This window comes from Protopterus annectens, chromosome 4.part0, assembly GCF_019279795.1.
Source record: "Protopterus annectens isolate FY-2018-M chromosome 4.part0, PAN1.0, whole genome shotgun sequence".
NCBI classification, from domain to species: domain Eukaryota; kingdom Metazoa; phylum Chordata; order Ceratodontiformes; family Protopteridae; genus Protopterus; species Protopterus annectens.
The window spans coordinates 1,440,273,022-1,440,298,536 of record NC_056733.1 but is presented as its reverse complement, the minus strand read 5'-3'; the positions used below and the strand labels follow the sequence as shown (position 1 = coordinate 1,440,298,536).

Genomic DNA, 25,515 nt, shown 5'->3' with positions numbered 1-25,515 from the left:
ACCAAAGACCACAGCAACTTCTAAACCTAAAAAAATGATGCATGAGCCGTGTGCACAGGCCTCTATGCCCAAAAAAAAAAAAAAAAAAACAGATCAAAATGGCTGAAGGCCTTATTACCTTGATCAGGGGTACCCATCCCCCTCCAGATAAGAGGCCTAGGCAAGACACCGATTATGAATCTTCAGATCAGGTTTCTGTTGCTTCTGATTCCTCTTCTGATCAGGAATTATCTGTACCTCCCTATGAGGATTCTAATGTTGGAGTCTATTCTATCTGCATCTCCTCCTGAGGATTATTCATTTAGAGAGACCTTGCATATTTTGAGGGAGCATTTTCACTGGGAGAGTCAAGACTTCTCAGAATCAAAAAAGAGGCTCAGGGATTTCCTTCTCCCTCAGCACAAGCCTTTAGCCATTCCCCCTGTTTTAGACATTGTGGATGATGTGATTTCGGAGTCGAGCTTGACCCCCGACTCCTTACCTCCGGCTCCCAGTAAGCCTGACAGAGTCCCCGACTCACATAAATTTTTATGTAGAAACCCTGCTGCTGATCCTGAAACTATTTCATAGGGTCCAAAGGGAGTTAAGGCCTCAACAGCAAAAAACCCTACCCCCTCTGACAGAGATTCTAGGGCAATGGACAGATGGGGGGGAAAAAAGGTTTATACATCTGCAACCTTGGCAGTCAGGGCCTTAAATTGTCAATTTCATATGCTTAAGTACCAACAACATGTTATGGGATTGCTGAAACAGAAAATGATGTTGATTTCAGAATGTGCAGAAAATAAAGAATTGCAGGAATTATTGCATGCAGCTGAACAAGTTGGAAAGCATACTTTGCAATGTGTTTTTGATTCTTTAGAGGCCTCCTGCAGGGCCGCAGTTACTGGATCTGTGATTAGGAGGCATGCCTGGTTAAAGGAACACATTTTGCCTGATCATGTTAAAGCTAAATTTCTAGATGCACCTTTACAGCATGATTCTCTGTTTGGTATTAAGGCAGAAGATGTTTAAAAGAAAATGGAAGACAAAGCTAAGTCTATGCAAACTCTAAGGATTTCTTACAAGTGCAGCCACCAAGATTCAGTAGACACTGGCCTACAAAAAATTGGTCCTTTCCTGTGTCAGACAGCTCAAAGGGGCAAATCCAGACGCCCTAAGGGTTCCAGGTACCAGGCTCTGGGCTCAGGACTCATACAGGTCAAAGCAATGGGGTGCATCCACCTCCAAATCTGGAGGAGATAAAGTGCAAACCTACAGAAAGAATCCCAATGACTTTCCTCGGCCTTCACCAAGCACTTATCTTTTGGCAGCAACCATAGGGGGAAAGTTAACACTTTTTGCTCAAAATTGGCAGTTAATAACCCAGGACAAGTGGGTACTAAACATCGTATAACAGGGATACAGATTCCATTTCCACACTCTGCCAATGACAAATGGTTGGCCAGATCTGCCAAAAAATCAATGGGCAGAGGCACAGAAACAGGTTACGTCCCTCATGGATATGGGGGCCATTCAGACAGTACCAGAACAGGAAAAAGGACAAGGTTTTTACTCAAAACTGATCTTGGTTCCCAGAAAGGACAAGGCCTGGCGGCCAATACTGGATTTATCGATTTGGAACACATACCTGGACATTCCAAAATTCAAAATGCTCACTTTGCAGCAGCTTCTGCCCATGCTGGGCACTAATGCTTGGCTGGTAACTTCAGACCTAAGAGGCATACCTGCATGTCCCAATAAGACAGTCGTGCAGAAGATACCTCAGATTCAAGGCTGGCTTAATGCATTACCAATTCTCTGCACTGCCCTTTGGCTTATCTACTGCGCCCAGGGTCTTTACAAAGTGCCTGCACCAGTAATTGCTTTTTGCAGACAAAGAAGTATTCAAATATATCCTTACTTGGACGACTGTCTCATTCAAGCAGAGAACAAGGACACTCTTCTACGACACATGGCGTTTGTGAAAAGGCTTCTAACATGCCTAGGGTACACAGTAAATGAAAAGAAATCACAACTGGTACCCTCTCAAAAGATAACATTCCTGGGTGCAAGCTTGAATACAACTGCCCAGATTGGCTTACCTCACGCCAGACAAACAAAGGCAACTGACTACTTACTTCAAACTGATGGCAACAAAAACCCAGTCTTCTGCAAGACCAATTCTGTAGGCTCTGGGCTTCATGGCATCCTGCATCCTGCTAATTCCGTATGCGAGACTGCATATGAGGAAACTTCAATGGTACCTAAAAAGTTTATGGAGTCAACATTCACAGTCTGGAAACAGTGATTCCTCTCATCCCCTGCCTGCAACAGGAGTTTTTATGGTGGGCAAAGGCCTGTCACCAAAACATGGGATGGCCCTTCACTCTACCCCCTGCCAGCCAAACCTTAACAACAAACTCATCAGATTATGCCTGGGGGGCCCACATGGCAGGAAGATGCATTCAGGGCATATGGCCACCAAATCAAATGCATCTACATATCAACCAGAAAGAGATGCTTGCTGTTCAAAATGCACTAACAGCCTTCAAGGACTTACTTCATCCAGGACAACTACTGATAAAGACGGACAACACCACAATCATGTGATATATAAACAAGCAAGGGGGCACACACTCATACCCCTTTTGCAGATTAACCATGGCACTGTGGAACACAGCTTTGACCTACCAAATACATCTTCAAGCTCAATTCCTGCCAGGACAACAAAACACTCTGGCAGATGATTTAAGCAGAAAGCTTATGGATCCTCACGAGTGGAAACTAAATCCACAAGTCTTCAGCATGATAGCAGAGAAATGGGGGAGCCCAGACATAGATCTATTTGCCTCTCCTCAAAATTATCAACTGAAAAGATTCTGCACAAGGACTTACCACAGACAAGCATGGAAAGTGGATGCCCTATCCTTCAGTTGGAAAAATCTATCAGTTTACGCCTTTCCTCCTCTGCCTCTTCTACCCAAGGTCCTCCCAAAAGTCAGACAAGAGCAGCCAAAGATGATATTAATTGCCCAGGACTGGCCCCGCCAATTTTGGTACCCAATCCTAAGGAACTTGTCTCAATACCCAGCTTAGACCTTGCCTCAAAAACCACAACTACTGTCCCAGCAAATCAGTCAGGTCCTGCACAATCAGCTACAGACTCTGAACCTGGCAGCATGGCTAATCCTGTAATCATACAAACGACACCTCTCAGTAAAGCTGTGATGGATGTCATTTTGGAAGCCAGAAGGCCTAGTACTAGAAAATCTTATGCTGACAAATGGAAGAGATTCTGTGCTTGGAATCCAGCACAAGGAACTGATAAAGCAGAACCACATATTCCTCAGATATTACAATACTTAACTGAGATGCTTGACAAAGGCCTATCTTTCTCATCAATCAAAATCCATGCCTCTGCCATTTCAGCTCATTACAATACAGAGCCACCAATCTTTTCTCATCCTTTACTAAAGCAGTATCTTTAAGGCCTCCTAGAAGATCAGCATTGCCTGCATGGGACCTCAATTATGTGTTGGAAAAGTTTACCCTTCTCCATTTGAACCAGCTGCTACCGCTGATATACAATTCTTATGGAAGACCGCTCCGTTACTAGCAATTACTTCAGCAAGAAGAGTTTGAGCTACAGGCCCTCATGGCTGTAGAGCCTTTTATATTTTACCCAGACAGGGTGTCTCTGAGGACAAATCCTACATGATGTCCTTCAAGGATGCATCTGCAGCCCTTACAAATGGGTTGTCCTGTCATCAGGCAGCCCTTCGGTCGGCCGGATTCCAAAGTCTGGGTCTGGCCTCAGCTGGTGTCGCACTTCACCCGACATCATAGCTGCAGTTATTCGGGTATAAAGGCATCAGTCAACGCCATTTTCCTCAGTCTTTCTTGCCGCGTGGCGCCCGAAGCAGAAGCTGTTCGCAAGTGCCGGTCGGTCAGAACCAGAGATTACTACTACCGAATTCTTCTACTACTACCGAAGACTTCTAAAAAGCTAAGTACCCCGTTGGGGACTCTTTCTTGCCTCAGCCGATGTCAGAAAAAGTGAATAACTGTTTAACTTGTGGGAAACAAATACCTCATAAAGATTTCCACTCTTACTGCTTACCTTGTTTAGGCCCAGACCACGACGTAGCAGCTTGTCTAGCCTGTGCTTCTTTTAATCGACGGACGCTTAGACATCGGTCGGAATTTGCTGAGGAGTTTTTCGGCTCCCGATTTTGCTTACATTATGCCGTCGGATCCTCCGACTACGCAAATATCAAAAAAGCGCAAGGAAAAGGACCGACACTCGCGGTTTCGGCCGAAACCGCGGTTAGGCCAACCGCGAGTGTCTCGGTTTCGGCTGAAACCGAGCAAGCGGTTCTTCCTTCGGCCGAAAACTTACCTCCTACCGAGGCCTCTTTCAACCTCGTGGAATCGGCTTCTGATTTACCTTCTGCTCAGGCAGTTTCTCAGGAATTATCTGACACTATCCCCTTGGATATCTCCACCCCTGCACGTGGAGCTGCTAGGCATCCTGCAGCCATGTCCATTAAGGCTTTTGCCAGGGCTAAAGCAGCTAAAACTACTAAATCTGTGTCTGCTAAGACCCCCTCTCACAGGCCTAGCTCTAGTTCACAAATGCTTAGTCTAGCAGAGGATCTCATTTCTTTAATCCGGGGATCCCAATCTCCCACAGACAGGGCCTCTCACCCACCTCCAGAGAAGAGGCCTAGAGCAGAGCCCCCTGAACCAGTTTCTACAAATGATTCCTCTGATGATTCAGATAATACTAACCCTCCAGAGGCTTCTTTCTCCCCTTATGAAGACTCTGATGCTGAAGAGTCCATCCCTTCTGCCTCTCCGCCTGAGGAATTTTCCTTTGGGGAAACCTTGCATGCTATGAGGGAACAATTTCAGTGGCAGGGCCAGGATTTCTCAGACTCTAGGAAGAGGCTTAGAACCTTTCTGCATTTACCACAACATAGGCCTTTAGCCATTCCTCCAGTTCTCTCTGTTGTAGATGATGCATTTAATGATGCTTGTACTGCTCCTGATTCACTTCCACCGCCCCTGCTAAGCCCGATAGGTACTACAGGGTTCGGATACTCATCACCATTTGTATAAAGCTCCTTTGCAGATCCCGAGACTATCTCCCAGGGTCCTAAGGCTGTAGCAGCTACCTCTGCCAAAAACCCCTCCCTCTGAAAGAGAATCCAGGTCCTTAGAGAGATGGGGTAAAAAAGTTTACACTTCTGCAACTCTTTCAGCTAGAGCATTGAACTGTCAATTCCACATGATCCAGTATCAAGAATTTATGCTAGACCAGTTAACCAAAAAGTTGTCCTCAGTTGAACCATTAGACAAAAAATCTGTTCAGGAAATGGTACATAACATTCAGCAGGTCAGTAACCATTCCTTAAAATGCGGCTATGATGCACTGGAAGCTTCCTTCAGATCAGCCATGACTGGCACAGTTATCAGAAGGCATGCATGGTTAAAAGAGCAGGCCTTACCAGACCATGTGAAATCCAAATTACTAGATGCTCCCATGGACAAGATCAATTTGTTTGGCTCTCCTGCACAACAGGTGCTCAAGAAGATGGAAGAGAAGGCAAAATCTGTCCAAACAGTGAAAGATTTCTTAAAGGTCCAACCTCCAAGGTTTAGCAGGAATTGGCCCTCCAAGAATTGGTCCTTTCCCGACTCCTCCAGAGCCCAGAGAGGCAGGAATAGGCGTTCTCCAGAGGTGCTTACAGGGGACGCCAGTGGCAGGGTAACAACCAGCGAGGTGCAGCCACGGACACAGCCACCACCACTACTACAGGACAATCACAGTGACTTGGTTCTAGCACCGCCTACCAGGGAACAACTAAAAGCACCCTTGGGCGGGAAGCTAGCTTTATTTTCAGTAAACTGGCATTACATCACAAGAGACAAGTGGATTTTGCAGACAATAGACCAAGGTTACAGGTTTCACTTCCATACTCTACCAGGGAAGAGAGGAATGCCAAACCTACCTCCAAATCAAAAGGCAGATGCTCTAAAACAAATATCTCAATTATTAAAAATGAGAGCTGTGGAAAAGGTACCATCTATGGAGCAAGGACAGGGATTTTACTCCAGACTCTTCTGGTACCAAGAAAAGAAAGCAAATGGAGACCTATTCTCGACCTGTCCGCTTTAAACACATTCCTCATTGTTCCAAAATTCAAAATGCTGACCCTACAGCAGTTTCTTCCCATGCTGGGCAAGGAGTCTTGGCTGGTAACTCTAGATCTCAAGGAGGCATACCTGCACGTCCCCATACGACCAAATTGCAGAAGATACCTCAGATTTCTTGCAGGATCAGAGCATTATCAATTCTCAGCATTGCCCTTTGGCTTATCTACTGCACCCAGAGTGTTCACGAAATGCTTGGCATCAGTAATTGCTCATTGCAGGCTCCAGGGAATCCAAATCTACCCTTACCTGGACGACTGCCTGATACAAGCGGACAACAAAATCAAGTTAGCAGAAGACTTGAAAAGGGTCATTTACCTACTACAAGCACTGGGGATACACAGTCAATATAAACAAGTCAAGGCTGATACCATCCCAAAGGATAATCTTCTTGGGTGCAGAGCTGGACACATCGAAGCAAATGGCATTCCTAACAGTAGAAAAACAGGAGCAACTTCCTCTATACTTCTTGGCATTAACAAAGCAGAACCATCTAACAGCAAGAAAAGTCCTGCAAGCCTTGGGTTTCATGGCATCCTGCATAATATTGGTTCCACATGCCAGACTGCATATGAGAAAGCTACAGTGGTACCTAAGGAATTTATGGTCTCAGCACAAGCACAGCCTAGAAACCCAAATTCCAATAATTCCATGCCTGAAGCAAGAATTCCAATGGTGGGCTCAGGCCTGTCAATCAAACAAAGGATTGTCCTTCCACAACACTCAACCAAGCCAAACCATTACCACGGACGCCTCAGACCTCGGTTGGGGGGCCCACATGCTAGACAAGTGCATACAAGGCTTATGGACTCAAGACCAGCTGCACCTACACACAAATCAAAAGGAAATGCTGGTAGTAAAACTGGCAATTCAGACATTCAGACCATTTCTTCGACTAGGTCAACTGTTGATAAGGACAGACAACACCACAGTTATGTGGTACATCAACAAACAGGGAGGCACACATTCGTACCCTCTATGCCGGATGGCAATGGATCTCTGGAATGTGGCCCTGAGTTACAACGTTCAGTTACAAGCAATTTTTGTACCAGGAAAAGAAAACATTCTAGCAGACATACTAATCAGGACTACCACGGATGCCCACGAATGGATGCTGCATCCGGACATCTTCAAAACCATTACAAGAAAATGGGGACTCCCTCAAATAGACTTATTTGCATCCCCACGCAATCACCAACTAAAGAAATTCTGCACAAGGACGTACCACCCACTTGCTTGGAAGGTGGACTCCCTATCTTTCAGTTGGAAAACCTGACAGCATATGCATTCCCACCACTTCCTTTGATGCACAAGGTGCTATTGAAGATCAAGGAGGACCGTCCAAGGATCATCCTGATAGCTCCAGACTGGTCAAGACAACATTGGTACCCATTACTGAGGAGCATGTCTCGGGAACAAATATGGCTCCTACCCCTTGTTCCCTTGCTGTTAACACAGAACAACTACAACACCCTGCATCCAAACCTGAAAACACTGCAGCTAACTGCCTGGAACATTGCATAAGAACAAATAACCCAAATTTATCCCAAAGGGTAAAAGACATTATCTTGGAGGCTCGCAGACCCTCAACAAGAAAAAATTATTCAGCAAAATGGAAAAGATATTTTATTTGGAGTACTGCAAAAGGAGAAAATGTGTCACTGGTAAACATAGCCAACATCCTGGAATACTTGGCAGAGCTCTTCCACAAAGGCCTGTCCTATTCTTCCATCAAGATTCATGCATCAGTTATTTCAGCAGAATACGACTTGGATCCTCCAGTCTTCTCACATCCTCTGCTCAGGCAGTTTCTGAGAGGAATTAAAATGTAAAACCCTAGGAAGCCACCATTACCAGCATGGGACTTGAACTTTGTGCTAGAAAATTGACACTTCCTCCTTTCGAACCAGCAGCAACAGCAGAATTACAATACTTATCATGGAAAACTGCTTTCCTGTTGGCAATCACTTCAGCAAGAAGGGTATCTGAGCTACAGGCACTAATGGCAGTACAGCCCTTCCTGATCTTCCACCAAGATAGAGTATCCATGAGAACTAATCCTACTTTTATGCCTAAGGTGGTCTCCAGAGTATCTTTGAATCAGGCTATCCACCTACCTACATTCTTCCCCAACCCTCAGAACAGGGGAGAAAGGCTGTTGCATACCTTGGATGTGCACAGACAATTACGCTACTACCTGGACAGGACCAAGGGCAATAGGAAAACTGACCAGCTACTGGTAGCATATGCAACAGGAATGGAAGGAAAAGCAATTTCAAAACAGACAGTCTCTAAGTGGATAGGAAATTGCATTAGATTTTGTTACTCCTACCATGGAAAGAAAACTCCAGAAAACATCAGGCCTCACTCTACAAGGGCTACAGCCACTACCACAGCTTTTCTACGAGGAGTGGCTACCAAAGACATTTTAGAGGCTGCTACTTGGAGCTCCGTGCATACATTTGCCAAGCATTATAATTTACCTTTATACTCCAGATCCCGAGCAGGTTTTGCCACTGCTGTTTTGCAAGGGATCTTAACTACACCATAATTTTATTTCTCCTCCTCCCCCAGTTTTGCTATGGTATTCTACCCATTTGTAAGGACTGCAGATGCATCCTTGAAGGACATAGTACAATTTTGTACCTACCATAAATGTAGATGTCCGATAGGAATGCATCTGCAGTCAGAAGTACCCACCCTCCTTCCCCTCTGTGGTTCTCCTAGGGTATTTGTCCATCTTGTAGCTAGCTGGGGGAATCTATTATGGTGTATTTGTTTGTATATATGTACATACATGCCTATTTTTTGTTTGCTCTCTACTATTTGGAATCATTTGCATTTATCCAAATTTAGCCTTCCTAGAGGGCACCTGGCATCTGGGGCAAGAAACACTGAGGAAAATGGCGTTGGCTGATGCCTTTATACCCGAATAACTGCAGCTATGATGTCGGGTGAAGTGCGACACCAGCCGAGGCCAGACCCAGACTTTGGAATCCGGCCGACCGAAGGGCTGCCTGACGACAGGACAACCCATTTGTAAGGACTGCAGATGCATTCCTATCGGACATCTACATTTATGGTAGGTACAAAACTGTACTTTCATCGTGTTTCACTGTTGTAGTCATTATACTTGGGTTATCCTGCTGGCAAGCTACCCGCAGTTGGCCTGAATTCCAAAGTCCTGGTCCAACGTCGGTTGCTGTCACCTCTTCCCTGACGTCAGTGCGCCAGGGGTATATAAGATGCAGCTGACGCCATTTTCTTCAGTCTTTCTTGCCGTGTGGTGCCCGATGCAAAAACAGTTTGCAAGTGCCGGTCGGCCGACTCCTGAGATTTTCGAATTTGAATTTCAGATCCGAAGTCTTCAATAAAGCTAAGTACCCTGTTGGGGAAACTTTTTCTTGCTCCAGTCCGATGTCAGTAAAAGTTAACAATTGTATTTCTTGTGGGAAGCAAATACCTCATAAGGATTTTCATTCTTACTGTATTCCTTGCCTAGGCCCTGACAACGACGTAGCTAGTTGTCGGTTTTGTGCTAGATTCAACCAACGCACTATTAAGCGTCGGTTCGATTTTGCTTTTCATTACTGTGGCCAAAGGTTTAACTATATAATGCTGTTGGAACAATCGACGACCAGAGTCCATAAAAAGCACAAGGGCAAAGAAAGACAGGCATCTGAGGCCCAAAACCGACGACAAAGCCTCTTCTAGGCCAGTCACCAGTTCGCCGGTTTTCAGCGAGGCGCTTTCGCAGCCCCTGACACCTGCTACCTCAGACCCACAGGTTGCCTCCGACTCCCACGTGGAGACAGCTAGGCCTCTGAAAACTCAAGGTATTGGGCCTACAGAAACAATTCCCTCAGATGGGTCCGGAGCCGCTGAGCAGGCATCGGCTTCTGAGGGTGTTTTCAGACCTACACAGCTTACTATCAAGACCTCTTCAGCAGCCAAGGCAAAGTCTAAAACACCTTTAAAGACCAAGAAACAAGTACAGCATTCTCCTGGACAGTCATCCATGCCAAAGAAACAGATGCTCAAAATGGCCGAGGACCTAATTTCTTTGATCAGGGGCTCCTATCCCCCTCCTGATAAAAGGCCTAGGCAAGACACTGACTATGACTCCTGAAGAGGAATCAAAAGAAATAGAAACCTGGTCAGAGAACAGGGATATTCTCTTCCTCCCTATGAGGACTCTGATGCTGACGAATCTATCCCTTCAGCCTCTCCTCCTGAGGACTACTCTTTTGGGGAAACCCTGCATACCATGAGGGAACATTTCCATTGGGAGAGCCAGGATTATTCAGAATCCAAGAAAAGGCTCAAGAGACTTTCTTTTATTGCCTCAGCACAGGCCTCTTGCTATCTCCCCTGTACTAGATATTGTTGATGTTTTTTTCTGAATCCAGTTTGACTCCTGATTCTTTACCCCCTGCACCAGTTAAGCCAGTTAAGTACTACAGGGTTCCAGATTCTCATAAATTTCTTTACAAAAACCGTGCTGCTGATCCACAAACTTTCTCAGGGTCCCAAAGGGGTCAAGACTTCCACTGCAAAAAACCCTGTTCCCTCTGATAGGGATTCTAGAGCACTGGACAGATGGGGGAAAAAAGTTTACACCTCTGCTACTTTAGCTGTAAGGGTTTTAAACTGCCAGTTTCATATGCTTAAATATCAACAATACCTAATGTCTTTGCTAAAACAGAAAATGCTTACAAGCTCTGAATGTCCTGAGAACAAGGAAATGCAGGATTTATTGCATGCAGCTGAACAAGTGTAAAAGCATACTTTGCAATGTGGTTTTGATTCATTAGAGGCATCTTGCAGAGCCGCAGTTACAGGTTCTGTCATTCGAAGGCATGCTTTGTTAAAAGAACAGAGTTTACTTGATCATGTTAAAGCAAAATTATTGGATGCTCCATTACAGCATGATACTTTGTTTGGTGTTAAGGCAGAAGAGGTGTTAAAGAAAATGGAGGATAAAGCAAAATCAATGCAGACAGTAAAGGATTTTTTACAGGTTCAGCCACCTATATTTAGCAGGAACTGGCCTTCTAAAAATTGGTCCTTTCCAGTGTCAGACAGGCCACAAAGAGGCAGATACAGACCCTCAAGAGGCAGATCTCAGCCCCAAGGCTCATACAGATCTAAACAATGGGGTGCTTCAGCCCGCAAAGGCGGAGAAGACAAATCACAACCTTATAGGAAACAGTCCGAATTACTTTACTCTACAAATGCCAAGCACTTACCTTTTGGCAGCACCCTTAGGGGGGAAAACTATCACTTTTCTCACAATTGGCACATGATCACCCAGGACAAATGGGTACTGAATATTGTTTCTCAGGGTTACAGGTTCCACTTTCACACCCTACCAAGGTCGAAAGGTATGCCAGACCTGCCACAAAATCAATGGGCAGAGGCACAAAAACAAATTTCTGCTCTCATGGACATGAGGGCTATTCAACAAGTACCACAGCAAGAACAGGGGCAAAGATTCTACTCAAGACTTTTCTTGGTACCCAGAAAGGACAAAGCCTGGAGACCAATACTGGACCTGTCCATTCTAAATACTTTCCTGGACGTTCCAAAATTCAAAATGTTGACACTGCAGCAACTTCTACCCATGCTGGGCAAGAAGGCTTGGCTAGTTACTTTGGACCTCAAAGAGGCATACCTGCATGTCCCAATCAGACCATCTTGGAGAAGATACCTCAGATTCATAGCTGGCTCAATGCATTACCAATTCTCTGCTCTGCCCTTTGGCTTATCTACTGTGCCCAGGGTCTTCACAAAATGCCTGGCACCAGTAATTGCATTTTGCAGACAAAAAGGAATTCAAATGTATCCCTACTTGGACGACTGCCTTATTCAAGCAGAGAGCACGGACATTCTACTAAAGCATCTGGTGTTTGTAAAAAGATTACTAATTTGCCTAGGGTACACAGTAAACGAAAAGAAATCAAAACTAGTGCCCTCTCGAGAGAGAATATTCCTGGGTGCAAGCTTAAATACAACTGCCCAGATGGCTTATCTCACGCCAGACAAGCAAAGGCAACTGACTCATTACTTTCAAATGATGGAAACAAAGACCCAGCTACCTGCAAGAAAAATTCTGCAGGCTTTGGGCTTCATGGCATCCTGCATCCTGCTAATTCCATATGCAAGACTGCATATGAGGAAGCTACAATGGTATCTAAAAAGTGTTTGTACTCAACATTGCCACAGCCTGGAAACAATAACTCTTATTCCCTGCCTGCAACAGGAGTTTCGATGGTGGGCACTGGCCTGTCACCACAACAAGGGACAGCCTTTCACTTTACCCACAGCCAGGCAGACACTAACAACAGATGCATCGGATTATGCCTGGGGGGCACACATGGCAGGAAAATGTATTCAGGGCACGTGGCACGTGGACCAAATGCATCTTCATATCAATCAAAAAGAGATGCTAGCTGCACAGAATGCCCTGACAGCCTTCAAGGATCTACTACATCCAGGACAACTATTACTAAAGACGGACAATACTACAGTTATGTGGTAAATAAACAAGCAAGGGGGCACACATTCCTACCCCCTCTGCAGGCAAGCCATGACTTTGTGGAACACAGCACTGACCTATCAAGTACATCTGCAGGCACAATTCCTGCCAGGAAAGAAAAATACTCTGGCAGACGAACTAAGCAGAAACCTCATGGACCCTCACAAGTGGAAACTAGATCCACAGGTCTTCAGCATGATAACAAGGAAATGGGGATTCCCAGACATAGATCTTTTTGCCTCCCCTCACAACTGCCAACTACAGAGATTCTTCACAAGGACTTGCCACTCACAAGCATGGAAAGTGGATGCTGTATCATTCAGTTGGAAAACCCTAACAGTTTATGCCTTTCCACCACTGCCTCTCCTTCCCAAGGTACTCCGAAAAGAGACAGGAGAAGCCAAAAATGATTCTGATTGCCCCAGACTGGCCATGCCAGCACTGGTACCTAATCCTGAAGAGCTTGTCTCAAGGCCCAGCCTGGACTTTACCTCAAATTCCTCATCTTCTGACTCAACAAAACAATCCGATCCTGCACAGCCAACTCAGAACCTTAAATCTGGCTGCATGGCAAATAATATAGCCACTCAGAACACACCTCTCTCTAAAGCTGTTATGGATGTCATTTTGGAAGCCAGGAGGCCCAGCACCAGGAAATCTTATGCAGAAAAATGGAAGAGATTCTGTGCTTGGAACCAGGCACAAGGACTTGAACCACTTGTTCCAAATATTCCTCAGATTTTACAACACCTAACTGAGATGCTGGACAAAGGCCTATCCTTCTCATCAATTAAGACCCATGCCTCTGCCATTTCAGCTCATTACAATACGGAACCTCCTATTTTCTCTCATCCACTGCTAAGACAGTACCTCAGAGGGGCAAAAAACATAAGACCCCCAAGGAGAGCACCGATACCTACATGGGACCTCAACTTTGTCTTGGTAAAGCTCACACTACCTCGTTTTGAGCCAGCCAAAACAGCTGATATAAAATTCTTATCATGGAAAACTGCTCTGCTCCTAGCAATAACTTCAGCAAGAAGAGTCTCAAAGTTACAGGCATTAATGGCAGTGGAACCTTTTATCATTTTTCATCCGGACAGGGTTTCTCTAAGGACCAACCCAACATTTATGCCAAAGGTAGTATCCAGTGTGGCTCTTAACCAAACCATTCATTTGCCAACATTTTATCCAAATCCCCAGAATAAAGGGGAGAGACTTCTGCACTCTTTGGACATACACCGGCAGCTACGCTTCTACTTAGACAAAACAAAAGCTTTCAGAAAAACTGAGGAACTGCTTGTAGCATATGTTGCAGGATCTCAAGGAAAGGCTGTCTTAAAGCAGACTTTTCAAAATGGATAGGACACTGTATTCGTTTCTGTTATGCACAGCATGGCAAGTCAGTGCCTATTAGGCCACATTCTACCAGGGCAGCAGCCACTTCAGCAGCCTTTCTCAGAGGAGTACCAACCAAGGAAATTTTGGAGGCTGCGCACTTTTACCAAGCATTATCACTTACCTTTTTACTCTAAAGAGCAGGCTTTGCCACTGCAGTTCTGCAGGGCCTCATAGCCACTCCTAATCCTATTTAGACCCAGCCGCCCTACCTCAGCTTTGGGATTCAACCCAAGTGTAATGACTGCAACAGTGAAACACGAACATAGTATAGTTGTGTACCTACCATAAATGTAGATGTTCGAGTGTATTCACTGTTGCAGTCCAGGTTACCCACCCTCCATCCCCCTTTCTTTGCTGGGACTTATCTTTGCTTCTCTATTCTATACAACCTATGTGGTGTATTTGCTTGTAGATGAAGGTATTGTTTTTATTTTACTGTATGTTTTTTATAAGCAATATGTATTGCCTACTTTCTTGGGGGCACCTGACATCTGGGGCAACAAAAACTGAAGAAAATGGCGTCGGCTGCATCTTATGTACCCCTGGCGCACTGACGTCAGGGAAGAGGTGAAAGCAACCGACGCCAGACCAGTACTTTGGATTTCAGGCCAACTGCGGGTAGCCTGCCAGCAGGATAACCCAAGTGTAATGACTGCAACAGTGAATACACTCGAACATCTACATTTATGGTATGTACACAACTCTACTTTTTTGCCTTCAGGCATTAATGGCAGTGGAACCTTTTATCATTTTTCATCCGGACAGGGTTTCTCTAAGGACCAACCCAACATTTATGCCAAAGGTCGTTTCCATTGTGGCTCTTAACCAAACAATTCATCTGCTAACTTTTTATCCAAATCCTCAGAACAAAGGGGAGAGAATTATGCATTCCTTGGACGTACACAGACAGCTAAGATTTTACTTGAGCAGGACTAAAGCTCTAAGAAAAACTGAGCAATTATTAGTGTCATATGCTGCAGGATCAGAAGGAAAGGCTATTTCAAAGCAGACAATTTCAAAGTGGATAAGCCATTGCATACGTTTCTGCTGCTTACACCATGGCAAACCTGTTCCCAAGGGCATTAGGTCTCACTCTACCAGAGCTGCAGCTTCTTCAGCAGCCTTTCTCAGAGAAGTACCAAACAAGGACATTTCTAGAGGCTGCTACTTGGAGTTCTGTTCACACCTTTACAAAGCATTACCATTTGCCTCTCTAAGTCCAGGGCAGGCTTTGCCACTGCAGTGCTGAAGGGCCTTATAGCCTTACCTAATGCTGTTTAGCTCCAGCCTCCCAACCATAGCTTTGGGATTCTACCCAAATGTAATGACTGCAACAGTGAAACACGAAGAACATAGTACAGTTGTGTACATTTACCATAAATGTAGATGTTAGAGTGTATTCACTGTTGCAGTCCAGGTTACCCTCCTGCCATCCCCCTGTCATTCTACAGTTTATCTTTCCTTCTTCTACAGCCTATGTGGTGTATTTGCTTGTAGATGAAGGTAAAGTTTATATTGATGTTATTGTTTCTTTCGGCTTTTCCCGGTTAGGGGTCGCCACAGCGGAACTCCAGTCCGCTAATGATTGGTAGTTGATTTTTACATGCAGAGTTACCAGCCCTGACGCACAACCTTCAACGAAGGTACGCCCATTCACGCATGTCTCCACGCAGAAGACGCTCTAGCTGAGAATTGAACCGGACAGCGTCTTACTGTGAGACGACAACGCTACTGCAGCACCACCACCGCGTAAAGTTTATATTGATTTGTGTATATATATATATATATATATATATATATGTGTGTGTGTGTGTATATAAAATTATTTATAATATTGCTACCTTTTTGGGGGCACCTGACATTGGGGGCAAGAAAAACTAAAGAAAATGGCGTTGGCTGCATGTTTTATACCCCTTACGACCTGACATCATGGAAGAGAGGACAGCAACTGATGCAGGACCCAAGACTTTGGAATTCAGGCCGACTGAGGGCAACCTGCCAGCAGATTTCCCAAATGTAATGAATGCAACAGTGAATACACTCGAAACTTCTACATTTATGGTAAGTGTACACAACTGTACTTACCTCACTATCAGCCGGTTTAGGACTTTATGTAAGGAGGCATGCCTGGATGAGGCTATGTGATTTCGCAGAGCCCTTTAAGGCATCCTTTGTGAATGCACCCTATGATGGCTGTTTGTTTGGGCCGTCAGTTCCAGATAATCTCACCTGCAGCAAAAAGGATGGGAAGGAAGGTCCTTCTCCAGGAGCCAACGCTGAGGCAAGAAAATGTGGTTTCAAAAATCCCAAGGGTCTTTCCAGGACCCATCTGGGGAATCCTCCTCTAGAGGCAGAGGAGGAGGGTTTGATGGTAGGTGCCACCCTAGATGCAGAGGGGGTCCGCAAAACCAGGGCTTTAGGGACACCTTTTCAGATAAGGGCACATTCTACCAGAGCTATGGCTACTACTTCTATCTTCTCTTCTAGAACTTCCATTGATATTAGCACAGGAGCGACGTGGTCGAACAGTCCGACATTTGTGCCTCACTATAAGGTGGATATCATTTCTAGGAGCAGGGCTTCTTTTAGCTCTATGTTGCTCTGGCATATCCTTCCATGAGGGCCATGGAGTTTCGTATCTGGAAACTCTGACCCTGTTGTGAGGAGGAATGAAGAAAACGTCAGATTAAAAGGTTATGTCTTACATAACTTGGCATCTGTGTTGTCTAATGTTAGGTAGTCCCATCTCACCTTCATTTTTACATATGGGTTCGGAGCCGATCCTCTGCTCCGACTCGGCGAATTTACAAGCTGGAAGACTTCTGGTTGGCTAGTGGCTAAGCAGGTATCCCATGGTGCACCAGTACAATCCCTAGATCTCGTTTGCCACGTCGACTAGTTCGGTTGTGCTTCTCTTGGCTCTGGCTGTTTTTCAAAATTGTTCATATTGCATCATGTTCATGCTTTATTATTGTATATTTAGTATTGCTAATATCAGGCAGTTGCTCTGCTTGCCTTTTTTGTGTGCAACTTAGGATACCAATAAACAACTAGAAAACTAAGTGCCAGTTAGTTTAGGCGCTCTTGCGCATTATTTGATTTAGGTAGAGTTTTTGGCGGTTTTCCGCTCTTAGTCAACAAGGGCTCCTCTTTTGTCGGTTGTTATTCTGACCTTTTTTTTGGTCACCATTAGTTAGTTTTCTGCTATTTGGACATTGTTGGGTTTTGGCGGGGATCCACTTGTGAAGTTACTAGAATTGCATCTGTTTCTTAAGAATAGAAAGTTATTGTGTCATTTACAGTTTCTTTCGTGTGCTTGAGCTTTCCTTTCGGGTCTGTTTAAGTTAGAAGACCCAGTTTCACTACACCGGGCTAGGCCCATTTAAGTTGGAGGACCTAGTCCTTGTGTAACTCCTTTAGCTAGCTTTCTCTACACCGTTAGGGCTAGGCCCATTTTAATTAGAGGACCTAGTCCTCCTTTCCTTTCTCTCTTTCTCCTTTCAATCTCACTGGAGTGTGTGTGTGTGTTGTGTGTGTGTGGTGTGTGTGGTGTGTGTGGTGTGTGTGGTGTGTGTGGTGTGTGTGGTGTGTGTGGTGTGTGTGTGTGTGTGGTGTGTGTGTGTGTGGTGTGTGTGTGTGTGTGGTGTGTGTGTGTGTGTGTGTGTGTGTGTGTGTGTGTGTGTGTGTGTGTGTGTGTGTGTGTGTGTGTGTGTGTGTGTGTGTGTGTGTGTTGTGTGTGTGTGTGTGGTGTGTGGTGTGTGTGTGTTGTGTGTGTGTGTAAAGTAAGGAGCATAAACCCTCGGGGTTCAAAAAGTGTATGAAATGCTCCCAAAAGATGTCCTTAACGGATGGCCATAGTATCTGTGTACTGCCTAGGGGCCATCCACTTACAGGAGTCGTGTTTGTTCTGCCATGCTTTCTCTCCTACAGTTTTACAGGAGAGGAAGAACAAACTCATGCTCAAGGAAACCATGCTTTGAGGAAGCGCTGTCCAGCTCTTCGGATTCCTCCAAGTCTGGGAAATCAAAATCCTCAAAAAGGCCTTCTCCGGCACCAGCTGGTGTCTCGGAGCCACCTCCTAAACAATCGAGACAACCAAAATCTGCCTCCTCGATTCCTCAGCCTTTGGAGCTGAAGGAGAGCATCATGGTGGTGTCAGAGTCTGTTACAGGGGTATTGGAACCGATCTCTGAAACAGTTGATACAGCAGTTGACTCTGCTACTCTGAGCCGGTCTGTAAGCTCCCTAACAATTAGGTGTCCAGTGCCCCCCAGGTTAAGATCCCCAACTATGTCTTCCAGATCTTCCAGGACCCTTTCAGAAGAAGATGTGGAGAGGGTAGTGCTGAGACTCATGAAGTCGTCTGCCTTGGCAAAATTATTGTTCGCTCCATCCCTGTCTGCTCCATAGCCACTTGACCCAGCTTTGCCCTTGTCTGCTATTCCTCCTCTGACCCATACTGGCCTTTTGGAGCCGGAGTGCTTGGTGCCAACGGAGGAAATGCCAGCTCCAACTCACCTTGTTGCTGCCTTGGAGCCGGGTTCGGCTCCGACACGCTTGGTGCCGTCCGTCGTGTCCAGGGGGTGAAGCTCTCCTTTTGGCACCGACAGGGAGGGTTGGAATCTATCTTCTTTGGTTCTGAGCCTTCCTCTCTGTGCTTCGGCCAGGGTGAGCTCGGACCCTGCATCGATCTCGTTGCAGACAGCTCTGGCTCCAATGCCAACCCGCATCTCTTTGGAGCGGGGGAGGTCTTCGGAGCCAGAGAGGTCGGCGTTTGAGATGAGCGTGCTGTCTCATTCTCCAGCACCCACCACTGGCACCAGCACTCTTCCCCCGAGAGCACCCACTTTAGTCTCAGCCCCTACTCTCTCTGGAGACAGCATAGACCCGCAGCCTCAGGAGCCATCGGCTGGTGGCCCCCACTCTTCCGAGGCTTCCCCGGAATATCCTTCCGAGGAGCCTCCCCGGAAGAGGTTATGTAAGAGGAAACACGTTGACTCCCAGGATGAGTCTGACATCGGCACTGACCTCGAGGAGTCTGAAGGGTCCCCCAAGTTGTCCTCTGACGATGTCTCCTGTATGGACATTTTAGAGATCCTTAGGCAGAGGTGTGACTGGCCCACTATTAACCCTTCTGATGAGGAGTCTGTGTACCTGAAGGCTTTCGGATCTCAACCTTCTGCCTCTTGGGTGTCTCCACCTTTTGACGAACTAATGGATCTAGTCAGTCGAAAGGTGTGGGATACTCTTGACACAGTGGAGCCCAGTCCCCAGGAGACCAAATAAGTTCTTGTCTGCCCCTCCTGGTAAAGAGTTCTTGTCCAAGGGTGTTCCCATAGATGCCATGGTCGTGGCGGCAGTCATGAAGGAGTTGTTAGCGGAGATCTCAACTGTTCATCCACCAAACATGGAGTCTCGGCTGATGGATACATTTGGGAAGCGTATTTTTAGTTCAGCGGCCTTTACCCTTCGATCTTTGAACTATCTCATGCACTTCACGAGGTTGCAGTGGGATCTCCTCAAGGAGTTAGGAGATTCCATACAAGGTGCGTGTACTGAGGGAGTTCCTGACAAAATTTCTACTCAGTTGTCCACCTTAAATTATGTGGTTAACTCCTCCATGCGACTTGTATCTTATGCTGTGGATGGAGCGAGTAGAGCACTGGGTTCCGGAGTTGCCTTGAGGCGCCACTCCTGGATGCGTTTATGTAATTTTGCGGAACCGTTCAAGTCTACTTTTACCAATGCCCCGTTTGATTCCTCATTGTTTGGCTCCAAGGTGAAGGATACACTCTCGGTGTGCGCAAGAAGGAGACGCTGTCTGCCGTGGGAGTGCGTTTTACTGTCCCTTCTAGACCATACCCCAAGGGTCCAAGGGGTGGTAAAATGTGGTTCAAGAATTCCCAGAGGGTCTTTCCTGACGCACAGGGTAAAGGAAACGGCAGATGTCCCCCTAGAGGCAGGGGCGGTCTGCAATATCAACAGGGCCGTGATTCCTTTCGAGGACGGCCTTATCAGCACTCCTGATGTGGAGCCCGACTGCGCTTCTCTGGGGCCGGTTGGGGTCGCATTTCTTTGTACCAAGAAGCCTGGCTAAATAACACCCGTGACAAGTGGGTACAAAGAGTTGTTACCAGAGGCTATATCATACCCTTTTCCCTATCACCGTTTGTTCCCAAAAGGATCCCAGATGTCCCACCCAATCTCCGGGATCAGGCAACTGTGGAGATCAACAAGTTGCTCGCAAAAAGAGTCATCCAGCCCGTCCCAGCAGACTAGATAGGATCCGGAACTTACTCCAGGTTCTTTTTAGTTCCAAAACGAACCAGCGATTGGAGGCCAATATTGGACCTCAGCAGATTGATCGAATCAGTGAAGGACAAGTTTCGGATGATAACACTACAGTCTATACTCCCATTGTTAGGGAAAGACTTTTGGATGTGCTCTCTAGATCTTCAGGATGCCTATTACCGCATAAAAATGGACAAGGCGTCCAGAAGCCATCTACGCTTTCGGCTCGGAGCCAGTCACTATCAGTTTCACGCTATGCCTTTTGGTCTCACCACAGCCCCCAGGGTGTTCAAATGCATGGCAGTAGTGACAGCTCACCTGAGACATCAGGGATTCCAGGTGTTTCCATATTTGGATGACTGGCTCTTGACCGCCCCACCAGGCATCTACTCATTCAAAACAGGGACGCCACGATTCAGCTTTGTGCTCAGTTAGGGATCTCCATAAATTGGAAAAAATCTGCATTATTGCCCTCTCAATCTGATTTTTATAGGCGTAGAGGTAGACACAGTGAACATGACAGCTCGTCTCCCCGCCAAAAGGGCACAGAACTTAATCTCCCAAGTTCAGCGCTTTCTCCCATTGCAAAAAGTCAAAGCGAAGTGGGTTCTTCAGCTCCTCGGGACTATGGCTTCCACAGTTCTATTGTTACCATTAGCCAGGTTACACATGAGAATTCTCCAGTGGCTTCTGTTTTCCCAGTGGTCCTTCAATTTCTCCCACCAAGTCATCCTATCCTGCTGACAGAATCATGCAAGAAGGACCTTCGTTGGTGGATAGATCATCTGATCATGGGTGCCCCCTTTGTTTCGGCCCAACCCATTGCCACTGTGACCACGGATGCCTCCCAGATCGGGTGGGGGGGCATTATCTTGACAGGACTGTCCAAGGCACATGGCAAGAACACGAGGCTCATCTGCATATCAGTATTCTGGAGATGAGGGTGGTGCTTCTGATGTTGCAAGCACTTCAAGACCTTCTCCCTCTAGGGACAATTGCGATACAATCAGACAGCATGTCAGTGGTTTGGTATATCAACAAACTGGGCGGTACCAGATCTTACCCACTCTGTCAAGAGGCCATGCGAGTTTGGGAATGGGTGAATTCTTCCCAGTGCTTTCTGGTTGCAATGCACATTCCAGGGATGACCAACGTGATAGCCGACAAGCTCAGTCGGGCAATCCTAATGCCTCATGAGTGGTCTCTGAAACGAGAAACAGTGGATCAGATTTTCCGGAAATGGGGACAGCCTTGCCCTGCGACCTTTTTGCCAGCCCAGTCAACACCAAATGCAGCAGCTATTTTTCCCCTCATTCCCCCTCCGGGGGAGTCTCCTAGTGACGCTCTGGCTCATGTTTGGCCCATGGGACTTCTGTATGCTTTTCCTCCAATCCCTCTCATTTCCAAAGTGATTCAGAAAGCCAGTCGGCTGGGAAGCAAGTTGATCCTCATTGCTCCTTACTGGCCTCGTCAGGTCTGGTTCCTTTTCCTTCAGCCTCTCCTCCTGGACGATCCTTGGATTCTGGACCCAGCTCCAGAACTATTGACTCACATGGGTTCGCTACACCCCTCAATCCACACCCTCAAATTGACAGCGTGGCTGCTCCAGTTCCATCCGTAGTCAGGCTTCATGATATCTTCAGTGTCACATATTCTTATGTCATCCCATAAACCTTCAACTAGGAGGCTGTATGGCAGTAAATGGAAAAGATTTTCTATTTGGGCACAAAGAATGAATGTAGATCCATACACTGCTTCTATTCCTGTGATTCTGAATTTTCTGTCTGAGCTTTTTCAACAAGGATCGGCTGCTGCCACTATTAAAGTCTAATTGGCGGCGATTTCTCATTTTCATTTAGGTTTTCCAGATACCAATTTAATGTCTCATAAGCTATGCAAGACCTTTTTGAAAGGGGCCACTCTATTGAGACCACCTCTGCAAGAACCAGTGGCTTCTTGGGATTTAAATTTTTGTGTTGTCCAAATTGGCTTCTCCTCCCTTTGAACCTTCTCACTCATCTTCTCTAAAATTTTTGTCTTGGAAGATCTTGTTTTTGGTAGCTATCACATCAGCTAGACGGGTATTGGACTTCAGGCCTTGTCTGTTAAGCCACCATATTTGATTTTTCACAAAGACAGGTTGTCATTACGTCCTAATCCCTCCTTTGGTTTAAAGTAGCATTAGAACAGACTTTGGGAACAATCAATAGAACTCCCAGTTTTCTTCCCTAAACACTGTAATGCAGCTGAATACTGTTTTCATCAGCTAGACGTTCATAGACAACTATGTTTTTATCTATAGCGGACTAAGGCTTTCAGGAGATCATATCAATTGTTCATTTCCTTTTCTGACTCTAGATTGGGCTTACCAGTTTCTAAAGTGACACTATATCTAATTGGATTTCCAGTTGTGTAGCCTTTATCTATAGCTCAGAGGGCAAACCCTTACCCTACAAGATCAAGGCTCATTCTACCAGATCGCGGTCTACCTCTGGAGCCTTTCAAGCCAGGGTACCACTTGATAATATTTGTGCAGCAGCTACGTGGGCTACCCCTCACACTTTTATTACACATTACAAATTGGATTTGACATCCAGGGGTAGAGCATCCTTTGGCTCCACGGTGCTCAAGAGTATTTTACAATGAGCCACCCAAGAATAAGGCGTTAGGGACGCTGTCCCATATGTGAAAATGAAGGTGAGATCGGACTACCTAACATAAAGAAGTTATGTACTCACCATAATGTTCCATGTTGGTAGTCCATCTCAGCCTTCGTTTTTACCAACCCGCCCTCCTGCCCCCATCCTGGAAGATCTGGAAGTAATAATTTGGTTGCCCTTGGTTGGAGACCCTGTAGTATTGGTTGTTTTTATGGTTGTTCTAGTGAACAGCAAACAAGATCTGGGGATTGTACTGGTGCACCATGGGATACCTGCTTAGCCACGAGCTAACCAGAAGTCTTCCAGCTTGTAAATCGGCCGAGTCTGCTCCGAACCCATATGTAAAAATGAAGGGTGAGATGGACTACCAACATGGAACGTTATGGTGAGTACATAACTTATTTTTTTCATTCCTCCTAACTTTCCCACCCAGCTACCTCACTGACTGTTTCTTCTAGAGGATCATGGAACATAACTGGATGCATAGGTCCCACGTCTGAGCCTCATTTGCTGTTTCTTGCTGTCTGGGTGTTGAATGTGTAGATTCAGCAAACTCAGTCTGAGGTGCTTGGGTGGATGTGGTGCATTATGGGTAAGAGGGAGGAGCTTGAGAGTCTGATCCAAGTGTGAAGAATGTAGTTGAGCTAGATCCAAAGGTTGGATCTGATAACCTATCCTGAGGAGGAATGAAGTAGACGACATCAGACTAAAAGGTTATGTCTTGGACAACACAGGTGTTAAGTTACGCAAGACATAACCTTTTATTATTTGTCACAGACAAGTGAGTCTCAGTAACAAAAAATCTGAAATATTTTACAGTTTAAACATATCAGCTTTTATATACTTAAAAGTAGGTGTGGAAAATTATACATATTGCTTAATTTTAAACCAGCCTGTTTAAGGCAAACCGTATAAACAGGTCCATAAAAAGTGCATGTTAGAACAATTACTCACCTCCACACACTAGTACTGGTTAGATCAAAATAAATACTAGTTAAGGAGAACCCTACCTATCCATTTACAACCCACATTCCAAAATCAGGTACTAAGAAAAGCATAACTGATGCTCATAATGAAGGCGTTATTGCATTAGGTAGCCAAAAGCAATTTTAGTTGTGTCATATTGTATGTATGTTATGCTTTTCTTAATACCTGATTTTAGAATGTGGCTTGTAAATAGGTAGTGTTTTCCTTTCCTAGGATTTATTTTGATCTAATTAGTAGTAATGTGCGAGGGTGGGTACTTGTTTTAAAATGCAGTTTTACGGCCCTGATTATATTGTTTGCTATGAACAGGCTGTTTTAAAATTAAACAGTACGTGTATTTTCCGTATCTACTTTCAAGTATATAAAAGCTGATATGTTTAGCATTGTTAAAATATTTCTGATTTTTTTTGTTACTGAGGATCGCTCGTCTGCGATAAAGGCTTGTTGCTTCAGAACACTACCTGGGTTTCACGATTTTTGGAAATTATTGTGACTGAGTTCATCAACGAAGTTTTAAGGCCACTTGTTTCTCTATCTGTTCTTTCCTCAGCTTTCATGTTGGTGAGGTTGGAATTGAACCGATTCCTGTGCTTGTTCATTTTTTATTTTTCTTTTTTTTTTTATGTATACTGTACTGTGAGCACAGTTGTCTAGAATAATCTTGTATTTTTTTATTGCAGTGTAGCCTATGCTTCACTTAGGAAATATGCAGTTAGATAAAGTTGAAATCGAAGAATAACAGGTTCTCTTTAATCAGTAGATACTTTCTGTTCTAGGGAGCCCCTCCCTCCTCCCTTTTGGTCATTTGCAAAGTGTTACTATTTTAAGTGCAAAATAAGTTACATGTGATTGATGAACACCTTGAGCATCTTTGTAGTGCTAGAAGACTGTAGGTGTATTTCTGACATGGAACTCTCTTGAGAGGTCTGCCCCCATTCAGTAGCATATGTTTATAGGTAAATACTAGGCTAGTTGCCCTTGTGGGCCATTTTAAGTCAATTAACCTTTTTTTTTTGCTTGAAATAAGCCTTTCAGTTTGACTATAGATTGGCCTTACCCATTCACGGTGACCCATGCATGGGATAAAGCATATAGGAGCTGCATCTGTCTGTTAATAGTACAGGGAGCAGTCTTGGGGTAACTTTTCTTTTTCTCATCCAGAGATGTAATTTATGCTTGAAAATGGACAGGGATGAACTTTTGTCCTATGTGAATGGAAAGTCTGTTCCACAGCAGCAGTATCCTCTGCAAAATATACCTGTCCCTCAAAACTGTTTGTTGATACTGCAGAAGAGGTTTAGATCCCTAGACTTAGTATTTCTGATGCCACTTGACTTGCTGATGTGCAGTAAATCCATCAATAATGCATTGAAGGATGCCTTCTGCAGTCTGTAGGATACAGAGTATACTGACAAGGCTATGAGTTGGTCCGTGTAGGAC

At 45.3% G+C, this 25,515-nt stretch overlaps 1 protein-coding gene across 1 annotated transcript in view; it reads left to right on the top strand.

Annotated features, from left to right (window-relative positions):
- The window catches only part of NDFIP1 (Nedd4 family interacting protein 1), a 753,142-nt gene that overhangs the window by 298,257 nt on the left and 429,370 nt on the right, over positions 1 to 25,515 (top strand). The gene's annotated exons all lie outside the window — the stretch shown is intronic.